We start from the raw sequence: 23492 nt of genomic DNA, 5'->3' as shown, positions 1-23492 counted from the left end.
GTGTCATACCACACCAATTAAATCACCAAAAAGGAGTCTAAAATGTGCAGATTCGGACAATTAAGGGAAGCCAACTTCAACAAAATCAGTAGTCCTGATGGGAAAATGGATGCAATCCTAACTTTGTTGATAAGTGCTGAATTTCTTCAAATTCAGTCATCATTATTTGAAGGGGGCCATCTCTCAGATTATGAAAAAAATAATAATCATTGTTCATCCTTTTAAGGTTTTTTTGCTGTGTCTTCCAGCAACAGCCATGACAAAAGCACCACACATCTCTTTAACCTTCTTCCGCCATGTGCGAGTCCTTTTCAGATGTGAACCGCTTGCCTGGGTCCCCAGTAGTATTTGCTTGATAGATTGCTGGTGATTTCTTCATTGGAGCACCTTGGAGCCCTGGCTTTAAACCCCTGACAGCGTTAGCATAAAAGATTTACATTATGTTATGAGGGCCACACAAGAATAATAATTTTAAAATACATTGCCTTGGCTGCTGGTGCACCATGGGAAATCTAGAAACGGCAGGCGGTGTGTGCTTGCTCAGTAATTACAAAATGGCAGCGCAGGGGGGAAGCTTTGGAGACAAGGAGCTGGAGACGAAAGCCATCTGCGTGCCTTGGCGAATTGAAATTACAGTAATATATGAAGACATTACCTGGAAAACCCGGTGCTATTTAAATGATTTACTAGTACGCCCCAGCAAGCTTTAATTTAAGGATAAAGTCATTCGGCAAGCTAATCTGATAGAGGCGGCATTATTTCACGCAGTTAAGTTAATTTACACTAGCCGGTTTGTTGTTGCAGTTGGCATTATTATCTGCACAAACACCCGATCTGCCTTGACAGAAGCAATATACTGTTTAATACAGCATCTTAATTCAGCCAGCAAGCTATCTGGGATAAAGGTTTGTTTATAACCAATAATGGAGTGCAAAGTCATTTGCGGGGCTAAGCTGATAACATTGATGAGAAGCAGAATGTTCCTCTCCCCACCCCTCCTTTTTTAAAGGAAGGAACTATCCATTCATTTGTTTGCTTGTATAATAATGTTAGCCCAGTGGGTTGTTTACCCATTGCTCTCACTTTCCTCTCATTACAAAGTGCCCCATGGTGTTCTTCTTATTTTTCTTGCCATTTTTCTTCCAACTTCGGCCAGGCTACTAGCAAATACATTTCCCACCCCTCTCTCCTCAAGTCAAGTCAGGATTGTCTGACAAAGCCTCCAGGACTTCTCATTTAATGGGAACTAATTTTGAAAACATCTGATAAGTACATTAAGAAGCAAGGTTTTTTCCCCCTCTCTCTTCCCCACTTGCCCCCAATTTATTAATCTTCCATTTAAAAAAATTAAACCACCTAAATTGTCAGTGGCATATATCAATAAGGATATTGGTTTTTCCTCAAGGATACTGTGAGTTCCAGCTAGGGCTGTGCTGAACATTTCTCTTGCATTTCTTCAAACCATTCTTTCTCAATGAACAGGGAAAAAACGGTATTTGAAAATCATCAAAGGGAGAAATCAACAGAAATGGAGTGCAGGGTTTTGGGGGTTTTTTTACATGCTTATCTTACTTTTGAAATGGCTGAGGGGTGTTTGAGAGCATCCTTCTTTTATTCTGCAGAACATCTCCACTTTGCAGCCTCCTCAGATGCTCACTCTTTAGTTCAGTCCCAGACATCATGAGGTGATGGCTTCCCTGAAGCTTTTTCAGATCAGGAAGTGTGGGCAGCTAGGGAGGCTGCAGTGCCCTAGAGAAATGTTTACTGGAGGAAAAAAAACACACCATTCTTGGCCACCCCACAATAATAGCCTAAGCTCTCTTGAACCTGAGATGCATGTTTGCAGGACCTATCCTAGTCCTGTGGCTGTAATTTATTTTAACTGTTTTTAGGACTGAGTTTTAAAGTGTTGTAACCCACCCTGGAATCTGCTGGCGAGGAGCAGGTGGTACCACTACTACTACCACAACAACTACTACTGACAATAACAACATATGGCAAGTGAAACTTTCTTTCAATCATTTGCTTAATCATGGGATATTTGGATTTACACCTAACTGTCATATGTTGTCTACATGCTTCTTTATTGAAATAGTGGTGATTCAGATGCTTCCTGCTGTACTTTGCATTTTATAATGTGCATGCAAGGAAGTTACTTAATTTTTTTAAAAATATGACTTCCGGAGGCGGCGCGAACGGCAATGGCTGCCAGCTCCTGAACGGGAGAGGGTAGCTCCGTCGAAACGGGTCGCCCGCTACGGCGAAGCGGGGACCCATCCAGAAAAACCACAGGCAGCAGAAGCCTGTGGTCCTGAGACCCGGCGGGCGCCAAAAGCAGCCCCTAAAACGACGAAGGGACCCCGTAAGGGGCTCCGGACCGCGGAGGGGGTAGCGGCGCTGTGGGTCGTCGCGCGATCAACGGAGCGAAGCCGCGTCGCTGTTGCCGGTGAGCGCTGACCTTTCTTCTTGAAACTGCTAACTTTGGAAAGCAACAACCCGTGAGTAATTTGGACAATATACTTCTAAAGCCTCTAAAAATTGTGAATTTGGCTGAAAGCGGAGTGACGAAAAACAGGAAGTCCGTCTTCCGCTGACACTGAACTTGAAAGTAAAGAGCAGGAGGAGTGGAGACAAAGAGTAACGTTTTGCATTGACTGATCTGGCACCTATTTAAACTGTTGTTTCTGGCTGATTTAAAGACTTTAAGTGGCTGATTTTTGGATCTTCATTGAGACAAGGGTACCTGTCTTCTGTTGATCTATTGGATTACAAATAAAAGTAAGAAACCCAGGTACTGGAGCTGCCTGAGTAACTGAGCAGTCAGCCTGCAGGCTTTGGATACTTTGAATCTGAACTTTGGAACATACTGAGTTTGAATTTGTTACTTTGAAACACTTGTGGTCTAAGCACTTTTGGAAACAATGTTTGGCTTTAAGTTTTAACTCTGCTAAAATTTATCTTTGTGAAGATCTTTGGAGATCAATCCAGACTTACTAATTTTAATTGGATTGGACTTCCTCCCCAAAGACATTCTAAGCTCCACCTAGAGGATTTTTGGATTTACAGCAGTGACTTTGTTTTACTTTCTCTTTCCCGGCCTCCTGTTTGAGTGTTACCATCTGGGCTCTTACTTTCTCATGGGAACAATTCAGTTTGACCTTGGTTTTTAGATAACTTTGGAATGAGTGGAACAAGAAAAAGGGGAAGAACCAGACAAACAACGTTAACTTTACCGACAGTCTCACAGCGTAGATCATCTGTGCCTGCTTTGCCTACTACTTTGCCTCCTGAGGCAGAAGCGGCTTCCCTGCTACAATCAGGGGAGGGAGAAACTGAGGAATTACAACTGGAAGATATGGCCTCAGGAGCAAGTGGCACTATTTTGGAGAAAATTTTTGAAAAATTGGAGGCTCTGGACAGAAAGGCTGACCAGCAATCAGCTAAAATTGACTTAAACACAGAAAGTTTAAATAGACTAACTGGACAAGTTGCACAGAATGTTCAATCTATTGGAGAATTGAAGGAGGCTGTAGGTGAAAATCGGAAACTGGCGGAAGACACTAGCCAAAGATTGGGACAGCTTGAAAAAGAAGTAAGACCACTCAGCAAACAAGTAGGAGAACACCAGATCTACTTTTCCATGACAGAACTTCGGAACAGGGAGGCCAATTTAAGGATACGCTCAATTCCAGAAGTGGAAGAAGGTAACTTAACTGAGTTCCTTACCAAAGAATTTTCCAAGTTTTGGAACTTAGAAGAAAAAGACTTTAAAATACTATCTGCTTTTAGGCTTGGAAGACTTATAAAGAAGGAGAAGCCCAGAGACTGTTTGATAATATTGAGATCAAAGGAGGAAAGGGACAAGATTCTAGGCCTGCACTACGGAAAGTCACTGGATATTTTGGACAAAAGAATTGAAATTTATAAGGATATTCCTAAACAGCTGTTGGATCTTCGAGCAGACTACTCGGAATTAGTAAAATTGCTAAGGAGCAACTCAATCATCTTCAGGTGGGAGTTTCCCCAAGGTTTATCGTTTACTTTCAGAGGGAGGAAGACCAAAATTAGAACGCCGGAGGATAGAGACAAGTTTTTGGTGGCACACGGAGAAGATCTTCATAAGGGACTTGGATTACCCCCAGGGCCTGAACCTCCGGGGGTTCCTGCACCCTCGGACCCCCAAAAATCTGAGAATAAGGTACCCCCACAGCAAGAATAACCAGATATATTCAGGATGTCTCTGCAACTTTTGAGCTGGAACATAAATGGCTGTAACATTCCAGGAAAAAGGAGAAAAATCTTTCACATTTTAAAAAAGGAACATTTGGACATTATTTGCTTACAGGAAACACATGTGACTAGGCTCCACAGAAAAGTGTTAATAAATAAAAGACTTGGTCAGGAATTTATATCTTCGGATACAGTTAAAAAGAGAGGTGTGGTAATTTACGCAAAAGAGAGCCTTTCACCTAAATTTCTGTTTAAAGATGAGCATGGAAGAATTTTGGCGATAGAAATACAACATCAAGGGGAAAAAATACTGATATTAGGAATTTATGCTCCAAATGAAGGAAAATCGGAATTCTATAAGAAGTTGCATGAGACTATGCTGGACTATCTGGACTACAACAACATCATTATGATGGGAGATATGAATGGAGTTGTATCAACCAACATGGATAAGTCACAGAGCCAAAAAATTTCTAAAGATGGGAGACTACCAAAGACCTTCTTTGAAATGACAGACAATATGGACTGGATTGACATTTGGAGAGTGAGAAACCCCTTGGGAAGGGAAGGAACATTTTTCTCTGAAGCCCAACTGACTTGGACAAGAATCGACCAGATATGGATAACTAGAGGTCTGGCACCTAAGATCAGAAAGGTGGAAATCTGCCCAAAGACATGCTCCGACCATAACGCACTGAGAATGGACATGACATTGATTCCAACCGGTTCCTTCAGATGGAAGATGAATGATGGCCTGTTTAGAGATCAGGAGATTACTAAGAAGGCCCAAAAAGCCCTAAAGGATTATTTTGAGATCAATATGAACACTACAGTGGAAAAAAGAACTATCTGGGACGCAAGTAAGGCCGTGATGAGGGGGTTCCTGATACAACAGAACACAGTAAAGAAAAGGAAACAAAACGAAAGGAAAGATAAAATTTTGGAAAAAATCAAGGAGTTGGAGAAGAAGTTAAGACTTAATCCGAAGTCCCAGCCGATCCTGAGAGAAATCAAACTTTACCAAGCACAATATTGTAAACTGATAAATCAGGAAATAGAATGGAAAATCAAACTAATGAAACAAAAAACTTTTGAGTCGGCTAATAAATGTGGAAAACTGCTAGCTTGGCAGTTGAAGAGGAGACAAAAGTTAAACACAGTGACAAACTTAGAGATTGAAGGAAGATGTATCCAGAACCCCGGAGAGATTAGAAAGTGTTTCCAGAGATATTTCAAAAAATTATACACTCAAGGGCCACAAGATGAAGCAGCGATTAAACAATTTTTAAAGACAAATGGACTGGCAAAGTTGTCAGAAGAAAATAGATCAATTCTGAATGGCAAAATAACACGACAAGAGATTGAGCAGGCCATCCAAAACATGAAACAGGGCAAATCACCAGGACCAGATGGGCTGACCTCCAAGTACTATAAGTCATTGAAAGACTATTTGATACAACCACTGATGGAGGTCAGCAATGAAATTTTAGAGGGGAAGAAGGCGCCAGAATCGTGGAAAGAAGCTTTCATCACATTGATACCAAAATCGGAAACTGAAAAGACACAGCTTAAGAACTACCGTCCCATCTCCCTTTTAAATGTGGATTACAAAATATTTGCAGACGTTTTGGCAAGTAGATTCAAGAGGGTTTTAAACAAAGTAATCCATAAAGACCAGGCAGGCTTTCTCCCAGGTAGACATATGTCTGCCAATACAAGGAACATTATAGATATATTGGAGCTTTTACAAACAGACATAAATACTAAAGCTGTTTTAATTTTTATAGACGCGGAGAAGGCCTTTGATAACATATCCTGGAAGTTTATGAAAGGGAATTTAAAAGAAATGGGAGTGGGCCGGGGGTTTGAGAATGGGATTGATGCAATATATTCAGAACAAAAGGCTAAACTGATAGTTAACAATGTGGTTACAGAAGAGTTTAAAATTGAAAAAGGAACACGACAAGGCTGCCCGATTTCCCCGTTATTATTTATCTCGGTCCTGGAGGTGCTCTTGAACATGATTAGAGGGGACAGGTTGGTGGAAGGGATACAGGTCGGAGCGAAACAATACAAACTTAAAGCGTTTGCAGATGACTTAGTTCTGACATTACAGGAGCCAGAATCTAGTACGAAAAGAGTTCTACAACTAATCCAAGATTTTGGTCGGGTGGCGGGATTTAAACTAAACAAGCAAAAAACCAAGGTGTTGGGAAAAAACTTGACAGATATTGAGTCGGAACGGTTTCAGAGAGAGACAGAGTTAACTGTGGTTAAGAAAGTTAAATACCTAGGGGTAAACATAACAGCAAAGAATTTGAGTCTGTTTAAAGATAATTATGAAAAATGTTGGTCTGAAATTAAGAGAGACTTGGATAGTTGGTCAAAATTGAAACTTTCATTGTTAGGTCGAATAGCTGCTATTAAGATGAATGTATTGCCAAAAATGTTATTTTTGTTTCAGACATTGCAGATTGTAGATAAAACGGAGTGCTTCCGGAAGTGGCAGAAAGATATCTCCAAATTTGTCTGGCAGGGCAAAAAGCCCAGAATTAAGTTTAAGATACTAACGGACGCAAAAGAAAGAGGGGGCTTTGCCCTGCCAGACTTAAAGTTGTACTATGAAGCCGCAGCTTTCTGCTGGCTAAAAGACTGGCTACTTCTGGAGGACACGGATGTGCTGGATTTGGAAGGTTTTAACAATGCATTTGGATGGCATGCATATTTATGGTACGACAAGGTTAAGATCAACAAGGTCTTTAAGAACCATATTGTCAGAAAAGCAATATTTAATGTCTGGACAAGATACAAAGACTTATTAGAAAACAAAACACCGAGGTGGCTGTCACCTCTGGAGGCTAAGGCCCGAAAAAGACCCAATATGGAGGCCAATTGGCCAAAATATTGGGAAATACTAGAAAGGGATGGAGACAATTGGAAACTGCAGAGTTTAGAGAAAATGAAAGATAAAGTGCGAGACTGGTTACACTATGCTCAGATTAAGGAAGTGTTTAAGATTGATAAAAAGTTAGGATTCCAGGTGGAGAAATCGAAACTGGAGACAGAACTGCTAGAACCTAAGACCAAGGTACTTTCAAAAATGTATAACTTGCTGCTGAAATGGAACACACAAGACGAATTGGTTAAATCGGCTATGATAAAGTGGGCCCAGGATATTGGGCACAACATTATGTTTGAGGACTGGGAAAGGTTATGGACCACCGGGCTGAACTTCACAGCATGTAATGCTCTGAAGGAAAATGTAATGAAAATGATATATAGATGGTACATGACCCCAGTGAAATTGGCTAAAATATACCATTCGTCTGATAACAAATGTTGGAAATGTAAGGAAAATGAAGGAACATTTTTTCACCTCTGGTGGACCTGCCCTAAAGTGAAGGCCTTTTGGGAAATGATATACAATGAGTTAAAAAAGGTATTTAAGTATACCTTCACCAAGAAACCAGAGGCCTTCCTTCTGGGCATGGTCGGCCAGAACGTGTTAAAGAAGGACAGAACATTTTTTATGTACGCTACAACGGCGGCAAGGATACTTATTGCTAAGAGCTGGAAAACCCAAGATCTACCCACACTGGAAGAATGGCAGATGCAGCTGATGGACTATATGCAACTGGCTGAGATGACTGGCAGAATCCGCGATCTGGGAGAGGAGAGGGTCGAAGAAGACTGGAAGAAATTTAAGATTTATTTACAAAAGTACTGTAATTTGGTTGAATCCTAACAAGGAAGCCAGAGTAGAAATAACTGTCTACCATTAAATTATAATTTTTTATGTGAGTTTAACCTAAATATTGCACTTAAGAGCATAAACAAGATGATAATTTGCTTGGAAAAATTCGTTTTTAATGATGAAAGTGGAAGCGGGAGACGTGAGGGAGTCCGCAATAGAATGAAAGGATGTTATGAAACCTATTTTGTTTGTTAAATATGTATCTGTAAAAAATCTTAATAAAAATTTTTATAAAAAAAAAAAAAAATTTTTTTAAAATATGGCTTTCTTCCTTTCTCCAGTCCTTCTTCCTCTCTTTTTCTTTCTCCATTTTTCTCTTTTCTTTTGCTATGTTTTCATTGTCTTTTTTTGCATGCATTCACTGCTGAAAATACAATCAAAAGTTAGTTACAAAATAGTAGTAAAAGTAGTAGTAACTTGCACCAACTAAAATTGGAAATAGATTGTCAAGTGTCCTGAGAAAAAGTCAGAAAAATGGAAGTCCCTTTGCAGGGGAAGAAAACTTTTGAGAAATGGGAGGACAAATTTTGGCACAGCACAAGTTCCAAAACAAGTGATGTTTTCAAGGCAGGGGATAGGAGTTTAGATCCTGCACACAGCAGTACAATAAATTTCCTGATGGTAGATCTATGCATAATTTGGAGCAGATTAGCAGCAGCTTCCAAATCTCCCATAACTGTATATACTTTAAGATGTGAGACAGTGACACACCTAAGGCCTATTCATTGTACTGTGTAACAGAGTGGGGATTTGAACCAGCATTTGCAATGTCCAGATTTGGATCACTAACCAAAAAATAATAATTAAAAAAAAAATGGCTGGTGCTCACTTATTTGTCCCATGCCCAGAAGAGAAATCAATCCAGCAAATAAAACCAGTATTTGTGGTTGTTGCTTTCAGCCTACAAATGTTCTGTAACTGATTGCATGTGAAGACAGGCTTTGGTGGATTGAGTGGACAAGACCAAAAAGTGAGTCTGATGGTCAAGAAGGAAATTTCTGCACCTGCTGTAGACGAAAGTGAGGGGCAGATGGGGCTCATCAACCTGGGAAGGTAGCCCATCTTGGAGATGGGAAACTCAGATCATAAAACCTGTGATGGCCTGGGACTCTACTCGGACTTGGAACCAGAGGAGACGCAGTCTGCACTGGATCCTTTGCCTCAGGCATCATCTGAACCAAGTCTGGTGCCTGATCCTGAAGAATCCCAGTCTGCACAGGTTTCCCTGCAACAAACACCAGCTGGGCCAGGTCAGGGGTCTGAGCCCGCGCTGGCTTCAGCTGGGCCATCACTTACAGCTGCTTCAATACTGGTTTGGTCAGAGGAGTCTGAGGTGGCCCCTGGGTCTAGTAACCCACCGACATCTCCCGAGCTGCAGAGACTAAGGTCTGAGAGAAGGAGAGACCTGAGTACTCGCAGGAGGAGTGTTCTCATTCGGGCGAAACAGGGAGGTGTGTCACCAGGGGATCAGGACCGGCCAGTACCCCGACAAAGATAAAAGGCTGTTGGACCCCGCCCCAGGTTGCGGGAGCAACATTGCTGTATGCTAGATCCTGCCTGAGATCCTGTACCTGTCCTTCCCTGGTTTCCTGCCTTGTATCCTGCCTTGGCCCTGTCGGACTGACCCCCAGCAGAACCTTCAGATTCTGGACTGGCCCTGGACCGCATTTCACGGGTTACCCCCAGGTCCAGCACAAAACCTATGCTGCCATGTAGGATATCTCTAGGAGAAGGCTAATTCTACACAAAGCTGGAGTGAAGGCCCTAAGAGAGTTGGATGGTGCCTTCTATGCCTCCTATGTGGTGTAGTGGTTAAGAGCGATAGACTCGTAATCTGGGGAACCAGGTTCGCTTCCCCGCTCCTCCACATGCAGCTGATGGGTGACCTTGGACCAGTCACACTTCTTTGAAGTCTCTCAGCCTCACTCACCTCACAGAGTGTTTGTTGTGGGGGAGGAAGGGGAAGGAGAATATTAGCCGCTTTGAGACTCCTTCGGGTAGTGATAAAGCGGGATATCAAATCCAAACTCTTCTTCCTTCCAACAATGCCTGCAGCCAAGCTGGTGCCAAACATAATGCTTTCCTTTCCTTTGGAGCACATCAGTGAGGCCAAGAGGGAGGTCCTTTCATCACACTTCTGTGACACTAGGTAGACCAGGACTTCCAAACACACTGCCCAGGCTTGTGCCTTGGGGAGGTTACTTAGGTGTTGCTAAGGCAGTGGGGTGGGTAACACAGCTGGAAGTGTTGCATCTGATGAATACAGGGTGGAATGGAAAATGATACTTCCCTATCCAAGACAGAAACAAGCTATCAGAGAGGGGGAACGATGGATGAGGCACCATCAACTTCAATCTATGATGCATATATCTTTGTTGTTCCTAAGTCTGTCAAATATCTTACTAAGTGTGCGAATCGTAGGTCAATTTCTTCAGCAAAGCAAACAGAGTTCAGGCAATGATGAGAATAATAGTACATGCAGATCAAGTGGGTTTTCTTAAGTATCGACGGGAAGCAGACTATTTAAGATTGGAAACAATCGGGTTGCTTTAAATCATAGAATTGATCCAGTTGCACGTAGTTCCCTGGACACTGAAAAGGCATTTGAGAAAAGATGTTTCCAATTTATATCTCTTACTTTGGAAAAATGTGGATTTCCTCAAGAATTTATGAAGTGGATTGGAAAATTACACCTTGCTCCTAGATCATAAGTAAAGTCAAATGGAATCCATTTGGTTTGTAGAGAGGTAGAAGACAGAGCTGCCCTCTTTCTCTGTTGATATTTGATTTATGTTTGGAACCACTGGCATGTGCAATTAGGACAGAGAGATTTTGGGTTTTGTTCATGAGGAAGCTGGGTTTAAATTAGCTTTGTATGCAGATGATTTACTATAATTTATTAGTAGTCCAGAAGCATATATACCAGATATAATAAAGATAATTAATAGTTTTGGTAGTATTTCAGAGCATATGATTAACTGATTAAAATCTGAATTAATGCTAGTGGGCAGTTGTAGATCACATACTTTGGATACTAACTAGGAAATTCACTGATGCTCAGAAACGTCAGCTCAGTACTGTCCACATTCACTGGTAGCATTTCTCCAGGGTTTCAGAAACGTGTCTCTCCAGCCTTACTGGGATATGCTAGAAATCAAACCCATGTCTTTCTGTATGCCAGGGGTTGCCAACATGATGCCCTCTAGATTTTGCGGACTGCAGATCCCATCATTTGTACCCCTGAGCTGATGCTCCTCCCTTCATACTGAATGCTTTGAGGTAGCTGGAGAAAATTGTTCAAAAGGTCTTTAACAACAAAGTTGTCTCCCAGAGCCAGCATCAAGAAAATTGGGTGTAGGTGTAATGGATTGGTGTTGCTTTTAGAGAATTACTGTATACTCATGCTTGCTTCCCAACTGCTCAGTCTGCATATACAGTAAATAAACAGTGTGTTATAAAAGTCACCATCAGTGAGGAAAAAAGACACGCACACAGAGAGACAGACAGAGGGAGAGGTTGAAAATTAACGCAAAATTATTTGGGTGGATAAATCAATTCAATATTTTATGGATGGATTAGATTTATGTCCCGACAAAATGGATTAGACAGTTCATGGCACCATAAGGTAATGAGACAGAGGGCTAAAACACAGTGGGAAACTGTGGCCAAAAACATGATTTTCACAGTTGGAAGCAGAGTAAGGGGAAGTCAAGGATAACAAACCCCTTATCTTGGATTTTTGAAGTGTTTTTAGCTCGTTTGCTTTCCGTAAAGTTTATACTAGAACTCAGCATAAAAAGAAGTTCAGATGTGACACAGAAGTGTGTTTTCATTTTTAAAATCTGCTAGGAAAATGCATTTCTTCACATCTTTGACTTTTTCTCTCTGAGATGTTCTGACTGTTCTGCCAAAAGTACTGGTTGCCTAAGACAGGGTGTTGTTGTTTTTTTAAAAAAAGATTCAGCTGGACAATGAATACCATCAAACTTGCTTTTTAACAGGTTTTATTTATGGGATAAAGGCAACAGAGAAAAAAGCAAGAGGAAACAGAAAACATCTTATAGTTGTATCTGTTGCCAGATAATCTCTTTCTTTCTTGGGCAGGCAGTGGGTTGAACCCACTGTAGGTGATAGGCGCAATATCAGTGTAGACAGCAAGATCTGCAGTGAGATTCCCATTGGCCCTAGGTGGGCTTAAGCCTTATATACTATCTAGAAGTGTTAATGACACTAGATCACCTGTGCTGAGGGTCACATTCTCATGTGTCTCGGTCCAGTATACCTGAAGGAGCGTCTCCACCCCCATCATTCTGCCCGGACACTGAGGTCCAGTGCCGTGGGCCTTCTGGCGGTTCCCTCGCTGCGAGAAGCAAAGCTACAGGGAACCAGGCAGAGGGCCTTCTTGGTAGTGGCACCCGCCCTGTGGAACAATGCCCTCCCACCAGATGTCAAAGAGAAAAATAACTACCAGACTTTTAGAAGACATCTGAAGGAAGCCTTGTTTAGGGAAGCTTTTAATGTTTAATAGGCTTTGTATTTTAGTATTCTGTTGGAAGCCACCCAGAGTGGCTGGGGAAACCCAAGCAGATGGGCGAGGTATAAATAATAAATTATTATTATTATGTTTATGTTTATGCCTGGCAATGTCAGGGGAGTAGTCCTAACAAACAGCAGACCACCAAGGGGTGTGTGGCGGCCGAGTTCTTCCCATGCTCCTGTACTGTCTTGTGATTCACAAGTGTGGTGTAGTGGTTAAGAGCGGTAGTCTCGTAATCTGGGGAACCGGGTTCGCGTCTCTGCTCCTCCACATGCAGCTGCTGGGTGACCTTGGGCTAGTCACACTTCTCTGAAGTCTCTCAGCCCCACTCACCTCACAGAGTGTTTGTTGTGGGGGAGGAAGGGAAAGGAGAATGTTAGCCGCTTTGAGACTCCTTAAAGGGAGTGAAAGGCGGGATATCAAATCCAAACTCTTCTTCTTCATGTGGGGACCCAGGTGGACCCATCTTTAAAGGTTGCAAGGCCCTATGTCTCCTTCAGTCAGGTGGCCTTTCAATTAAAATTGCTGATTCTAGCAAGCTGTGATCAATTCTTGCAGACCTGTACTCTACAATGCTGCCGAAATTTAACTATCATCAAGTGCTAGGTCCAGACTTGCACCTGGGCACCTCTTAAGGCACCCAAAGGGGAAATTTACAGAACATCTCTCCTATCTCCTTATATTACAATGGTGTTCCAGATAAGTCCTAATACACCCCATCCCCCCAGCTATAATTCAAAACTTTGTAATAGTTCTCCGTGCGCAGAATGAGATGTATGTAAGGTGCTGGAAAAGCACCCAACTCAAAAGGAGAACAGAGTTTTACAGCTTCACACCATCCAAACAGGAGAAGACTGCTCCTTAATTTTAGGTAGGTGCCTTTGCTGGATTGCTTTTAGTGCCTGCTAAAAATGAATATAAATTTAGGCAAGCCAGCCCAGATATGTAATGTTCATGCACAATTTTACTGTTCAATTTTATTATATTTGTTTTAAAACTGCTGATTAAAAAAATGATTATATTGTTTTATATATATGCTTTTATTGTGCAATGAAATCCCCGCAGGATGCTTAAAGGAAGCGATTCATAAATAAAATTAAGCCTCATCCTCTTCACCCCAAACATTTCTCTCATTGGCTGGGGAGCAGGAGTGGCACCAGCCAAGAACAAATCAGACCTTCCTTCTTTTTACTATTCTCTCTCATCTGCCTCTGATAACACAAACAGAGATCAACAGCATATTTTCTTTTTCCAAGGTTCCTCTGGACTGGGGCTCAGAATCTGAGAGTGTATGGTTTGATGTCCTTCAGGGCTTGAAGCCAATGGGAAGACTGCAAGTATTGTCCACTGTGCCATTGTTCATTATGCTTTCTCCTGAAGGATGCTGCTCGATCAGACCAAAGGCCCATCTAGTCCAGCATTCAGTTCCCAGCAAGATTCCCACAAGCAGGACCTGAGCATAATGGTATATTCTCTACTTATGGTACCCCAGCAGCTGGCATTCTGACAGTGGAGTTAGAGCATAACCATCACAGCCATTGATAGCCTTGTCCTCCTTGAATTTGTCTAATCCTCTTTCAAAACTATCCAAGTTGGTGGCCACCATTACCTGTTGTGGAATCAAATTCCATGGTTTAACTATGTGCTTCCAAGTCTGGGCTTGGGCCAAGCAAAAGCTATGGTTAGGCAAAGAATTATAGACACCAAGAGACAAAAGTACTGCTTAAGGTGCCCCGACTACAAAATTGTAGAAATCGAGAGATATATAGCTGCACTGGCAGCATATCTCTTATTCTAGTATCAAAAAATGCAAGAAGGGCTTTTACACTTGCCAGAGGCTCGGCTTTGCCCGCGCCGGTCCTGGAAGGATCCTTTTAAAAAGTCCCATATGCCCAGAGACTTTGCACCTGCCCATTGGGGGATATAGGAAGCTATGAACACATATTTTTTAGATGTCCCTTTTACGACAAGGCACATAGAGAAACCATTGACCCCCTGCTGGTGAGGCTTGCTGAGCTCCCAGTAAAGCAAAAATTTGATCTTCTTCTGTTAGGCAAAGATCACAAGACGCCCCGGACAGTCGGCAGAGTCTGCGCAGAGATCTGTAGGTGCAGACCATCCCCCGATTCAAACTAGTTTGTTAAGAAATTTCCCAAACTCAGATCCACTGGCAGCTCTGGGTCATTTCTCTATGGTAGTCTATCTTAAAGTTTTTATGTGTTTATATGCCTTCCGCATTTTAAAACTTAATATCCATTGTTGTATATTGTTTTAAATGTTTGTTTTGCTTTTGGGATTGTAGTTCCATTTGTGTTTCACAAGCTGGCCTCCGACCGTAATAAATAATAATAATAACAACAATTATTATTGTTGTTGTTGTTGTTATTATTATTATTATTATTATTATTATTATTATTTGCTTTGTGTCCTGAATCTTTTGTCAGGTTGTCAAGATAAGACTAAAGTAGGCCAAATTTTGAGGAAACATATTACAATTTTAAGTGGCAGTTTGAAGGCAAATTCAAAATTGAGAAGGGGAATGACAACTTTTAGAATATTTTTGACAGCTTCATCCTACAACCTCTGTTTTTACTGAATGCAGAATTATTCTCATTATTAGAATCTGTCCTGAGTTTCCTTTCCTTTCCACCTTACCTTCTCATTCATACATTTTCAGAGTTGTCATCTGAGTGCCTTGCACTGTTTCATAAGTATACTTAGTTTAATTTTATGCACATTTTCTTTTTTCTTTTTTTATAGACAATAAAAAAGACAAATATTTAAGATGAGGCATATTTTAAGTGTGATATAAAATGTTGCTAACCGTGTGTACATGTACTTCTAAAAATATGGCAACTCACTTGCATAACTCTACATAGACTGCTTTGCTCTCTAGAGATCATTAGCCATGATTTCTTTTATTAAAGTAAAGAAGAAAATGACTTGGGGTGCTGAGAAGTGTAAGCACAGAAGGAAGCAAGACTCTGTACTATGTGCTGTAAATACATTCAAAATACTGTGCAAGAAAATCTAAAACCCATGGCCTGTATGTATTTTGCAACTTAAGTAAACATACGGGATTTGTCTTATTTTGCATGATTTAGGTTGCAGTTCTTGCTACTTTAGCACAGGGGAGTTTGGAACAAAGGGCTCTCCAGGCAATGAGCCCCCACCTGATGAATATCCTGATCTGTAGCAACTTGGGGCTCACAGGAGAAGTGGAGGCAAGATCAAGGCCAAAAAGGCAGATCAGGACCATGGACAGCACCCAAAGGGTCTGATGGCTTCTCTTTGGAAGTGTTGTCTCATCTGCATCTTTCTCAAGGTAGAATAAGGGGCAGGGTGTGATGGTCATGATAATGAAAGTCTTAACCAGCAATTTCATTGGCTGATGAGATTTCAACCAGCATTTCCAACACATTTTCAAATCTGTATTTCCAACCAGAGAGACTAGAAACTTTTAAAACATACACATCCCAAGAGAGAGAGAGAGAATGAAAGCTGGCCCCAATATATTATTGCCTTATATCTGAATGGCACTGCCAGTTAAGGAAGACGTGGTAGTCAATATACTTTTTTGAATAACAGCTGCTGAGGACAAACAACTTTGGGTGAAGGTTTTCTTCACATCCTGCTCATGAACCTCCAGGGACATCTGGATGGCTGCTTCTATTAGAACGGATTAGAGTCATTGCCAACTTTGACTAAAGTAAACTCCTGAGGTGGGTTTCATCATTCAATTGATCAGGACATGTATGATTATCTAATGCAGGGGTAGATAATCTGTGATCCTCCAGATGTTAGTTGGACTACGTTATCCCAGAGCTTTGGACACATTGGGCCAGAACTGATGGGAGTTGGAATCTAACAATATCTGGAAGGCCACAAGACCCCACCAATTCCTTGTCTGAAGGAATTTCAAGGTAAGTAAAAAATGTTTCATTATTTCAAGGTAAGTAAAAAATGTTTCATTAAAGCAACCTTTCTCGGGCAGTTCCTGCTATTCTCACCTGAAACCCATGAAAATCATGAATGTATATTAATGCATATTAACAGTAAAATCCTATAGATGTTTACTCAGAAGTAAAGCACACTAATTTCAAAGGGATTTATCCTAGGTGAATATAGGATCCCAACACAACACTTCAATCACATTAATATCTACTTAGAAGTAGGCCCATTGAGTTTGATGCTCACTCCTGAGTAAGTGTGTATATATGCATACTTACCCAGAAATAAGGCTCATTAAATACGATTGTAATTACTTCTGAGTTGTCATCTAGAGCATTGCACTATGAATTCAGCATGGCAGGGAGTGATGGAACTCTCCATGCAACAGGCAAAGTTAACAAAACCTCAGAGCAGAGTTGTCACCCTTTGTTGGTTTGTTTTTGCCTCAGGTGACATTTCAAGGCAAATTTGTGGGTTCCTGTTTGGGAGAATTGTCTGCAATACCTTGAGCTCCTTGCAGGAAAAGTGGGGCTATAAATGTAATAATAAGTAAGTGTTAGAAGCACTTGAAATTTCTGAAGAACACTGGGGCAGGAGGGAAATGAGGGCAGGAACAGCTCGCGGGGTGGGATAAGGGTGTGGACTTGCCATCCCAACAGTGGAATCACTGGCACTTACATAGACAGTGCAAGAGAAGGGTGCTGGTGAGGTCAGGACTGTGCAGGCACACCAGCTGGAACACTAAACATAAGAAGATCCTGCTGGATCAGGCCAGTGGCCCACCTAGTCCAAAATCCTCTTTTCACAGTGGCCAAACAATTGCCCATGAGACAGCCACAAGCAGGACCCATGCACAAAGGTACTCTTCCCTCCTTCAGTTTCCAGCAACTAGTATTTAGAAGCATGGCTGCCTCTGACTATGGAGGTTGTGCATAACCCTCATGGCTAGTAGTCATGCCTTATCCTTGAATTTGTTCAATCCTTGGTATCTAAGTTGGTGACCACTGTGTAGTCCTGCCATGCCCCCATCCCATCCCAGTCACCTGAAGCAATGCAGCTGTTGTGGGCAGTTCTGCATCCCTGCTTTACTGCACTAGTGACTCCTGGATGCTGTCTGGGGAGGTGGTGCAGAGAATTCAAATAAAGTCAGAGTACCAACATTCCTCAAGGGGGACTCTGTACATCTGCTTGCTGAAAGGGCCTTTGTCAGATTCAACATGCTTAAAGAAGCCATCCCCACCCTGGAGTGCTCCAGCAAGCACAGCTGGCTCTGATGGAAACTATAGTCTGAAACATCTGCAGGGCGCCAGGTTGGGGAAGGCAGCCATAAGTCCACTGACCATTTTTGAAACAATTTCTAAACCTGAAAGATAAAAGTCATCTGCAGAGCAATTTTTCAAGGACTGAGGAAGCTACGATGCCATCATTAAAATGCAGAAGTGTTGGCACAATCACAAAGAGGGTTATACAAAACATGCCAGGGACAGAAATTGTATTAGGAAGCTTGTTTTTGCTATGAGGCGATACTTTGACTATGCATTGAAAAAAGAACAAATAGAATTGTGTTTTCATCAAGTTTTGCCTAAAGCCTGAAATAAAGAAAAAGGGAAGAGCAGACCCTTTCTAGTGGTAAAAACCTCCCCTCCAAAAATTCCTGTTGTATATTTTTATTAACTTTTTTATTAGCAATCTTCTTACTGTTGATCTGCAAGTGAATAAAAGCCATTTACAAATGATCAGAACCGGATGGGGAGCTGTTGGAATCCTTCCAAATTATCAGCAGGGTTAGCGCTCATCTGCATATAGATTGAGTGAGTCAATCAGGAGGTGGCTCCAGGTATGTTTCTTGAGATATGATTACGGAGATATTTGGAAAGCCCTTTGCCAAATGCACAATGGACAGAACAAGCAGAGAGGAATGGTTCAATTTGTCAGACACTTCTAGGTAGTGCCTTTTGTTTAAGGGGAGCTGCATTGAGTGCTTGCATCCACCGCATGCCAGGGAGAGCGCCAAAGGGCTCCTTTCAAAGTTGGATTACAGCACATTTGAAACACAGGCACACACGGAGAAAATCCCCACATTATAATGTGATTTAGGATGCTAAGCTCACTTTGTTGGTCTCCCAGATGATTGGGACCAGGCTTATTTTTCTCTAGCGGTGACTATAAAATCAAGATGAAGTTGTTCAGAAACAAAGAGAGAGAGAGCAGAAGAAGATGAGAGAGTGATGCAGTGTAAGAGTATAAGAAGAGCCCGCTCCCCATTTGTAATTCTCAGCAACTGCTATTTAGAAGCATGCTGCCTGTGACAGTAGAGGTAGAACATAGCCTTCATGACTATTAACCATTGATAGCCTTCTCCATGAATCTGAAAGATCACATCAGTCTCTATGCCAGCAACAATTAGCTCTGCCCTTGCCTTAGAACATGGGCAGCTTAAGTAAGAACTGATCCTGGAGCTGGGCTAAAATTTAACCAACTGCAGAGTTCGAATTAGAACCAATTTATTTGCATCATCATAAGTGAGTGGAAGAAATTGGAAGCTGCTTTCAAGCAAAGAAGCCTAAGGCACTCAGCAACTTCAGCTGACACACAAAACAGCAGGGATCATCCCATGCATTTTGCTGAATACATGCAAGAGGGAGACCAAAAAAGGAAAAGGAAAAAAAGGATAACTTATTCTTTTTACCTGTCTTCAGGCATTTGCCAGAATTTGGGAAGCCTTTATGCTTGGCATGCAGACTCCTCTGCCAGAGGAAATGGCTCAACCACCATACCGTAACTCAGAGGATAATGTTCCCTGCAGTATTGCTATTTCCTTAGCCACACAGAAGACTGCAGAGTGTGTCACAGGTCCTTTAACCACCTCCCCAACTCCTCCATGTCTGGGTCAGCCTATGTAAGGCTTCAGTTGACTCTAGCTCCTAGCAAAGACAACATCTTCTTTAGTTGCCTTAGTATAGTGATGGCCAAACTTGGCCCTCCAGCTGTTTTGGAACTACAACTCCCATCATCCCCAGCTAACAGGATCAGGGATGATGGGAATTGTAGTCCCAAAACAGCTGGAGGGCCAAGTTTGGCCATCACTGCCTTAGCATGACTCCTTGAAGCTGTCCAAGGTCCTGTTCCTCGGTAGACATTGCATACTTTCCCTCAAGTGTCCAATGGAATTCTATAATTTCTACATGAAGCTAACCAGGAAGATGGTTCAGAAGAATGCAGTGAGCAGGATGTTGTTGAGAACAGCAGTCTGAACACATATTGCTTCTCTTCTTAAACAGCTACACTGGTCATCCATTGTCATATGCTTATGTAGACATTCAACGTGCTGAATGATCTGAGGCCCAGATAGCAGAGAGAGTGACTTATCCCCTACCAACCAGCCTCTTCATTTCAATCAGCAGAGGAGGTTCTGAATGAGGTGAGCAGTACAGGAACCTGTGGAAGAGCAGTTTTGGTCCTGGCTCTACCGCTGTGGAATGACCCCAAGGTGCGTCTTTCCTCTACAATGCATTCATGTCAGCAACAGGTGACAAGCCACATCTTCCACAATAACATAAGAAGAACCTGCTGGATGATTCCAGTGGCCCCTCTGGTCCAGCATCCTGTTCTCACAGTGGCCAACAGATGCCTGTGGGTAACCAGCAAGCAGGATTTGAGCACAAGAGCACCCTCACCTCCTCTGGTTTCTAGCAACTAGTACGAAGAAGAAGAAGAAGAAGAAGAAGAAGAAGAAGAAGAAGAAGAAGAAGAAGAAGAAGAAGAGTTTGGATTTGATATCCCGCCTTTCACTCCCTTTAAGAAGTCTCAAAGCGGCTAACATTCTCCTTTCCCTTTCTCCCCCACAACAAACACTCTGTGAGGTGAGTGGGGCTGAGAGACTTCAAAGAAGTGTGACTAGCCCAAGGTCACCCAGCAGCTGCATGTGGAGGAGCGGAGATGCAAACCTGGTTCCCCAGATTATGAGACTACCGCTCTTAACCACTACACCACACTGGCACCACACTGGAGAAGCACTGCTGCCTCCAACTATGGAGGCAGAACATAGCCATCTTGGCTGCTGGTCACTGACAGCCACCATCAGGCTTTTAGAGGTGGAGAAGTATGATAGGTGAAAGTTGCATGTATGGCATTGTTACTGTATGACTCGAATACAGTATGTATTTCATGTGAATTCACTTTTAATGACTGCATTAGATATTAGACTTTGCTGTAGTTCATTTTCTAGTACGTTGCCTGACAACTGTTAATTAAGGTGGTATAAAAACATAAATTCTGGAGGAGCAAGGGCTCAGTGACAGAGCATCTGCCTTGCATGCAGAAGGCCCCAGCAGCTCCGAAAAGGATTGGGGAAGGCTCCAACCTGAAACTCTGGAGAACCAGTGCTGGTCAGCTTAGACAATACTAGATTAAATGAGCCACGGGTCTGACTTAGTATATGTTAGCTTCCTATCAGGGAAGAACCATAGCTCAGTGGCAGAGCATCTGCTGTGCATGTGGAAAGTCTGAAGTTCAATCCTGGTCATCTCTAGGTAGGGCTGGGAGAGACTCCTTGCTGGAACTGTGGAGGGCTGCTGCCAGTCACTATATACAATACTGAGCTGGAGGGATCAATGGCATGACTCGGTATCGGGCAACTTCCTATGTTCTCCAGTTCTCCCATTTTGAGGAGTAACTTTAAAGAACAGAAGGGAGTGAATCAATATGGAGGTCCAGCCATTTCATCCTGTGGTTCACCAGTTGAAAACCAGCTGTGGGCCCATTTCTTAACACCAGGCAACAAGTATTTAATAACTCATTTGGGAAGACACTTTAGAATTTCACACTTCTTCTTTTTTTGGAGAGGGCATTTAGAGAGCTCTCTTGCAGTTTTCTGTGGAGAATGGCTTTGATCAATCCTGCTCACATAACCCTGGCTTGTGTTTGATTGTAACTACCTTATTTATTATACATGTCTCCATACAGTGATAATTGGGTTCATAATATCCTGTGCAGCCTAATGTGAAAATGGATTTTTTTTCCTGAATGGAAATGACTTATTTTTTTTATTCCTCAGGGGGTTTGTTTTATCAAAACTCATGTAGTATTTAGCAAAGTAATCATTGCTCAATTGTGAAGCATGAAAAGTGTAAAATTATGATAATAGAAGTGGAAAGAATGAAAGCTATAATAGAGCTGACCTCATTTTGCTTGATTATTAATGGTGTTTCATCTAATTTACAAGGCCTAACCTTGTGTGATACAAATGCAGAGTACAAGTGTACCTTTTTAGCTCACAAAACTTAATTAGATTTGTAATATATCATATCCTTATTTTTTCCCCTCGTTAAGCAACTGGAACCCAAGGAATTTTTGCCAGGCATAAGGTAAACAGTGTTTAAAGAGTCAAGAAGTATTTACTTTTGTTGGGGGCGGGGTGGGGCAGGGACAGGGGTGAGGCAAAGACACACTGAAATCTTAGACTTGATCAGCGGTAGAGAATCTATGGGTCTCCTGATGTTGTCAGAGCAACTCCTATCAGTCTCAGCCAGAATGGTCAAAGAGCAGGGATGATGGGAGTTGTACTCTAGTAACAACTGGAAGGCCATAGATTCCCCACCTCATCAAATCAACTCCTTGGTTCAATGTAAGAAATCAAGAGAACTAGATCATACCTAACACACCCTCTTTCAGATTCTTCAGAAAGAGAGAGCTCATTACATTTCTAGGTAAGAACATAAGAAGATCCTGCTGGATCAGGCTAGTTCCATTCAGGGCCGTCTTTACCTGGGGATGCAAGGGATGTGGGGCACCTGGGTGCTGAATTCTGGGGGGTGCCAGATGCCCACCGCTGAAGCCACCTAAGCTCTTAACTATCTACCTGTTATGAAATAATAAATAATTTTGATCAAGCTAGAAAAACAAAATACATATATACTGCACCTAGGTACAGTGGTACCTTGGGTCACAGACACTTCAGGTTACAGACACTTCAGGTTACAGACTCCGCTAACCCAGAAATAGTACTTCGGGTTAAGTACTTTGCTTCAGGATGAGAACAGAAATCGTGCGGCAGCAGCAGGAGGCCCCATTAGCTAAAGTGGTACTTCAGATTAAGAACAGTTTCAGGTTAAGAACAGACCTCCAGAATGAATTAAGTTCTTAACCCGAGGTACCACTGTATTACCGAAATGTATACCTACTGTTTCACTAAAGGACTTTTGACTTTGTGCGCTCATTTACCAAAGATGCACCACGCCAGCGGCAGCACTTGTCAATCACAATGGCAGCGCTTGTCAGACTTGGGGGTGGTGGGTGGATCTTTGCACCCTGGTGGCGCATCTGCTAAAGACTCCCCTGGTTCCACTAGTCCAGCACCTGGTTCTCACAGTAGCCAGTCAGGTGTCTATGGAAAGCCTGTAAGCAGGACCTGGAATGCAACGGCACTTCCCCGGCTGTGGTTTCTAGCAGCTCTGCCCTGGGAGTGGTGAACCCATGGCTTGTGGGCTAGATCTGGTCTGCCCAGCCACTGTACACTAGCCACTTTCTTTGCTTCTTCTATTGATAGGACAAGGAACAGAATATATCCTGCCAATTGTGACACATGGGATGCTCCCTCAAGTACTTGGGTCCAAGTAATTTAGAACTTTGTATGCTAATGCTTGAGTTGGGATCAGCCAGGATCAGGGTGATATGATCCCTCCTAACTGCACCCACCATCAGCAGCACTGAGTTCAGGGATACCCCCCAAGCTGTGAAAATGTTCCACATAGCAATATGCAGGAGTATCAATGGCTACTAGCCATGATGGCTATGTCCTGCCTCCACAGTCAGAGGTGGAAATGCTTCTCAATTCCAGTTGATGCAAACCACAGGATGGGAGAGTGCTTTTGTGCTTGAATTCTGCTTTCTGGTTTCTTGCAGGCATCTGGTTGGCCACCGTGAGTACAGGATGTTGAAGTAGATAGCAGAGGCAGAGCTAGCTGCTCCGGCACCCAGAGCTATGTACCCAGGGACAGGGCTAGCTGCCTGCGGGGGTGG

The 23492-nt window shown here is 42.4% G+C and overlaps 1 long non-coding RNA gene across 1 annotated transcript; it reads left to right on the top strand.

Annotated features, from left to right (window-relative positions):
- Nucleotides 1-549: 549 nt before the first annotated feature.
- LOC309356234 lies at nt 550-16234 on the top strand. The gene is made up of 4 exons (XR_014162697.1): nt 550-905; nt 1893-1997; nt 15626-15846; nt 16110-16234. It is a non-coding gene; the product is annotated as an uncharacterized lncRNA (long non-coding RNA).
- The last annotated feature ends 7258 nt before the right edge of the window (nt 16235-23492 follow it).

The sequence above is a fragment of the Podarcis melisellensis genome, assembly GCF_964234715.1.
Source record: "Podarcis melisellensis genome assembly, chromosome: 14".
NCBI lineage: Eukaryota > Metazoa > Chordata > Lepidosauria > Squamata > Lacertidae > Podarcis > Podarcis melisellensis.
This window is presented reverse-complemented; position numbering and strand designations above follow the sequence as displayed.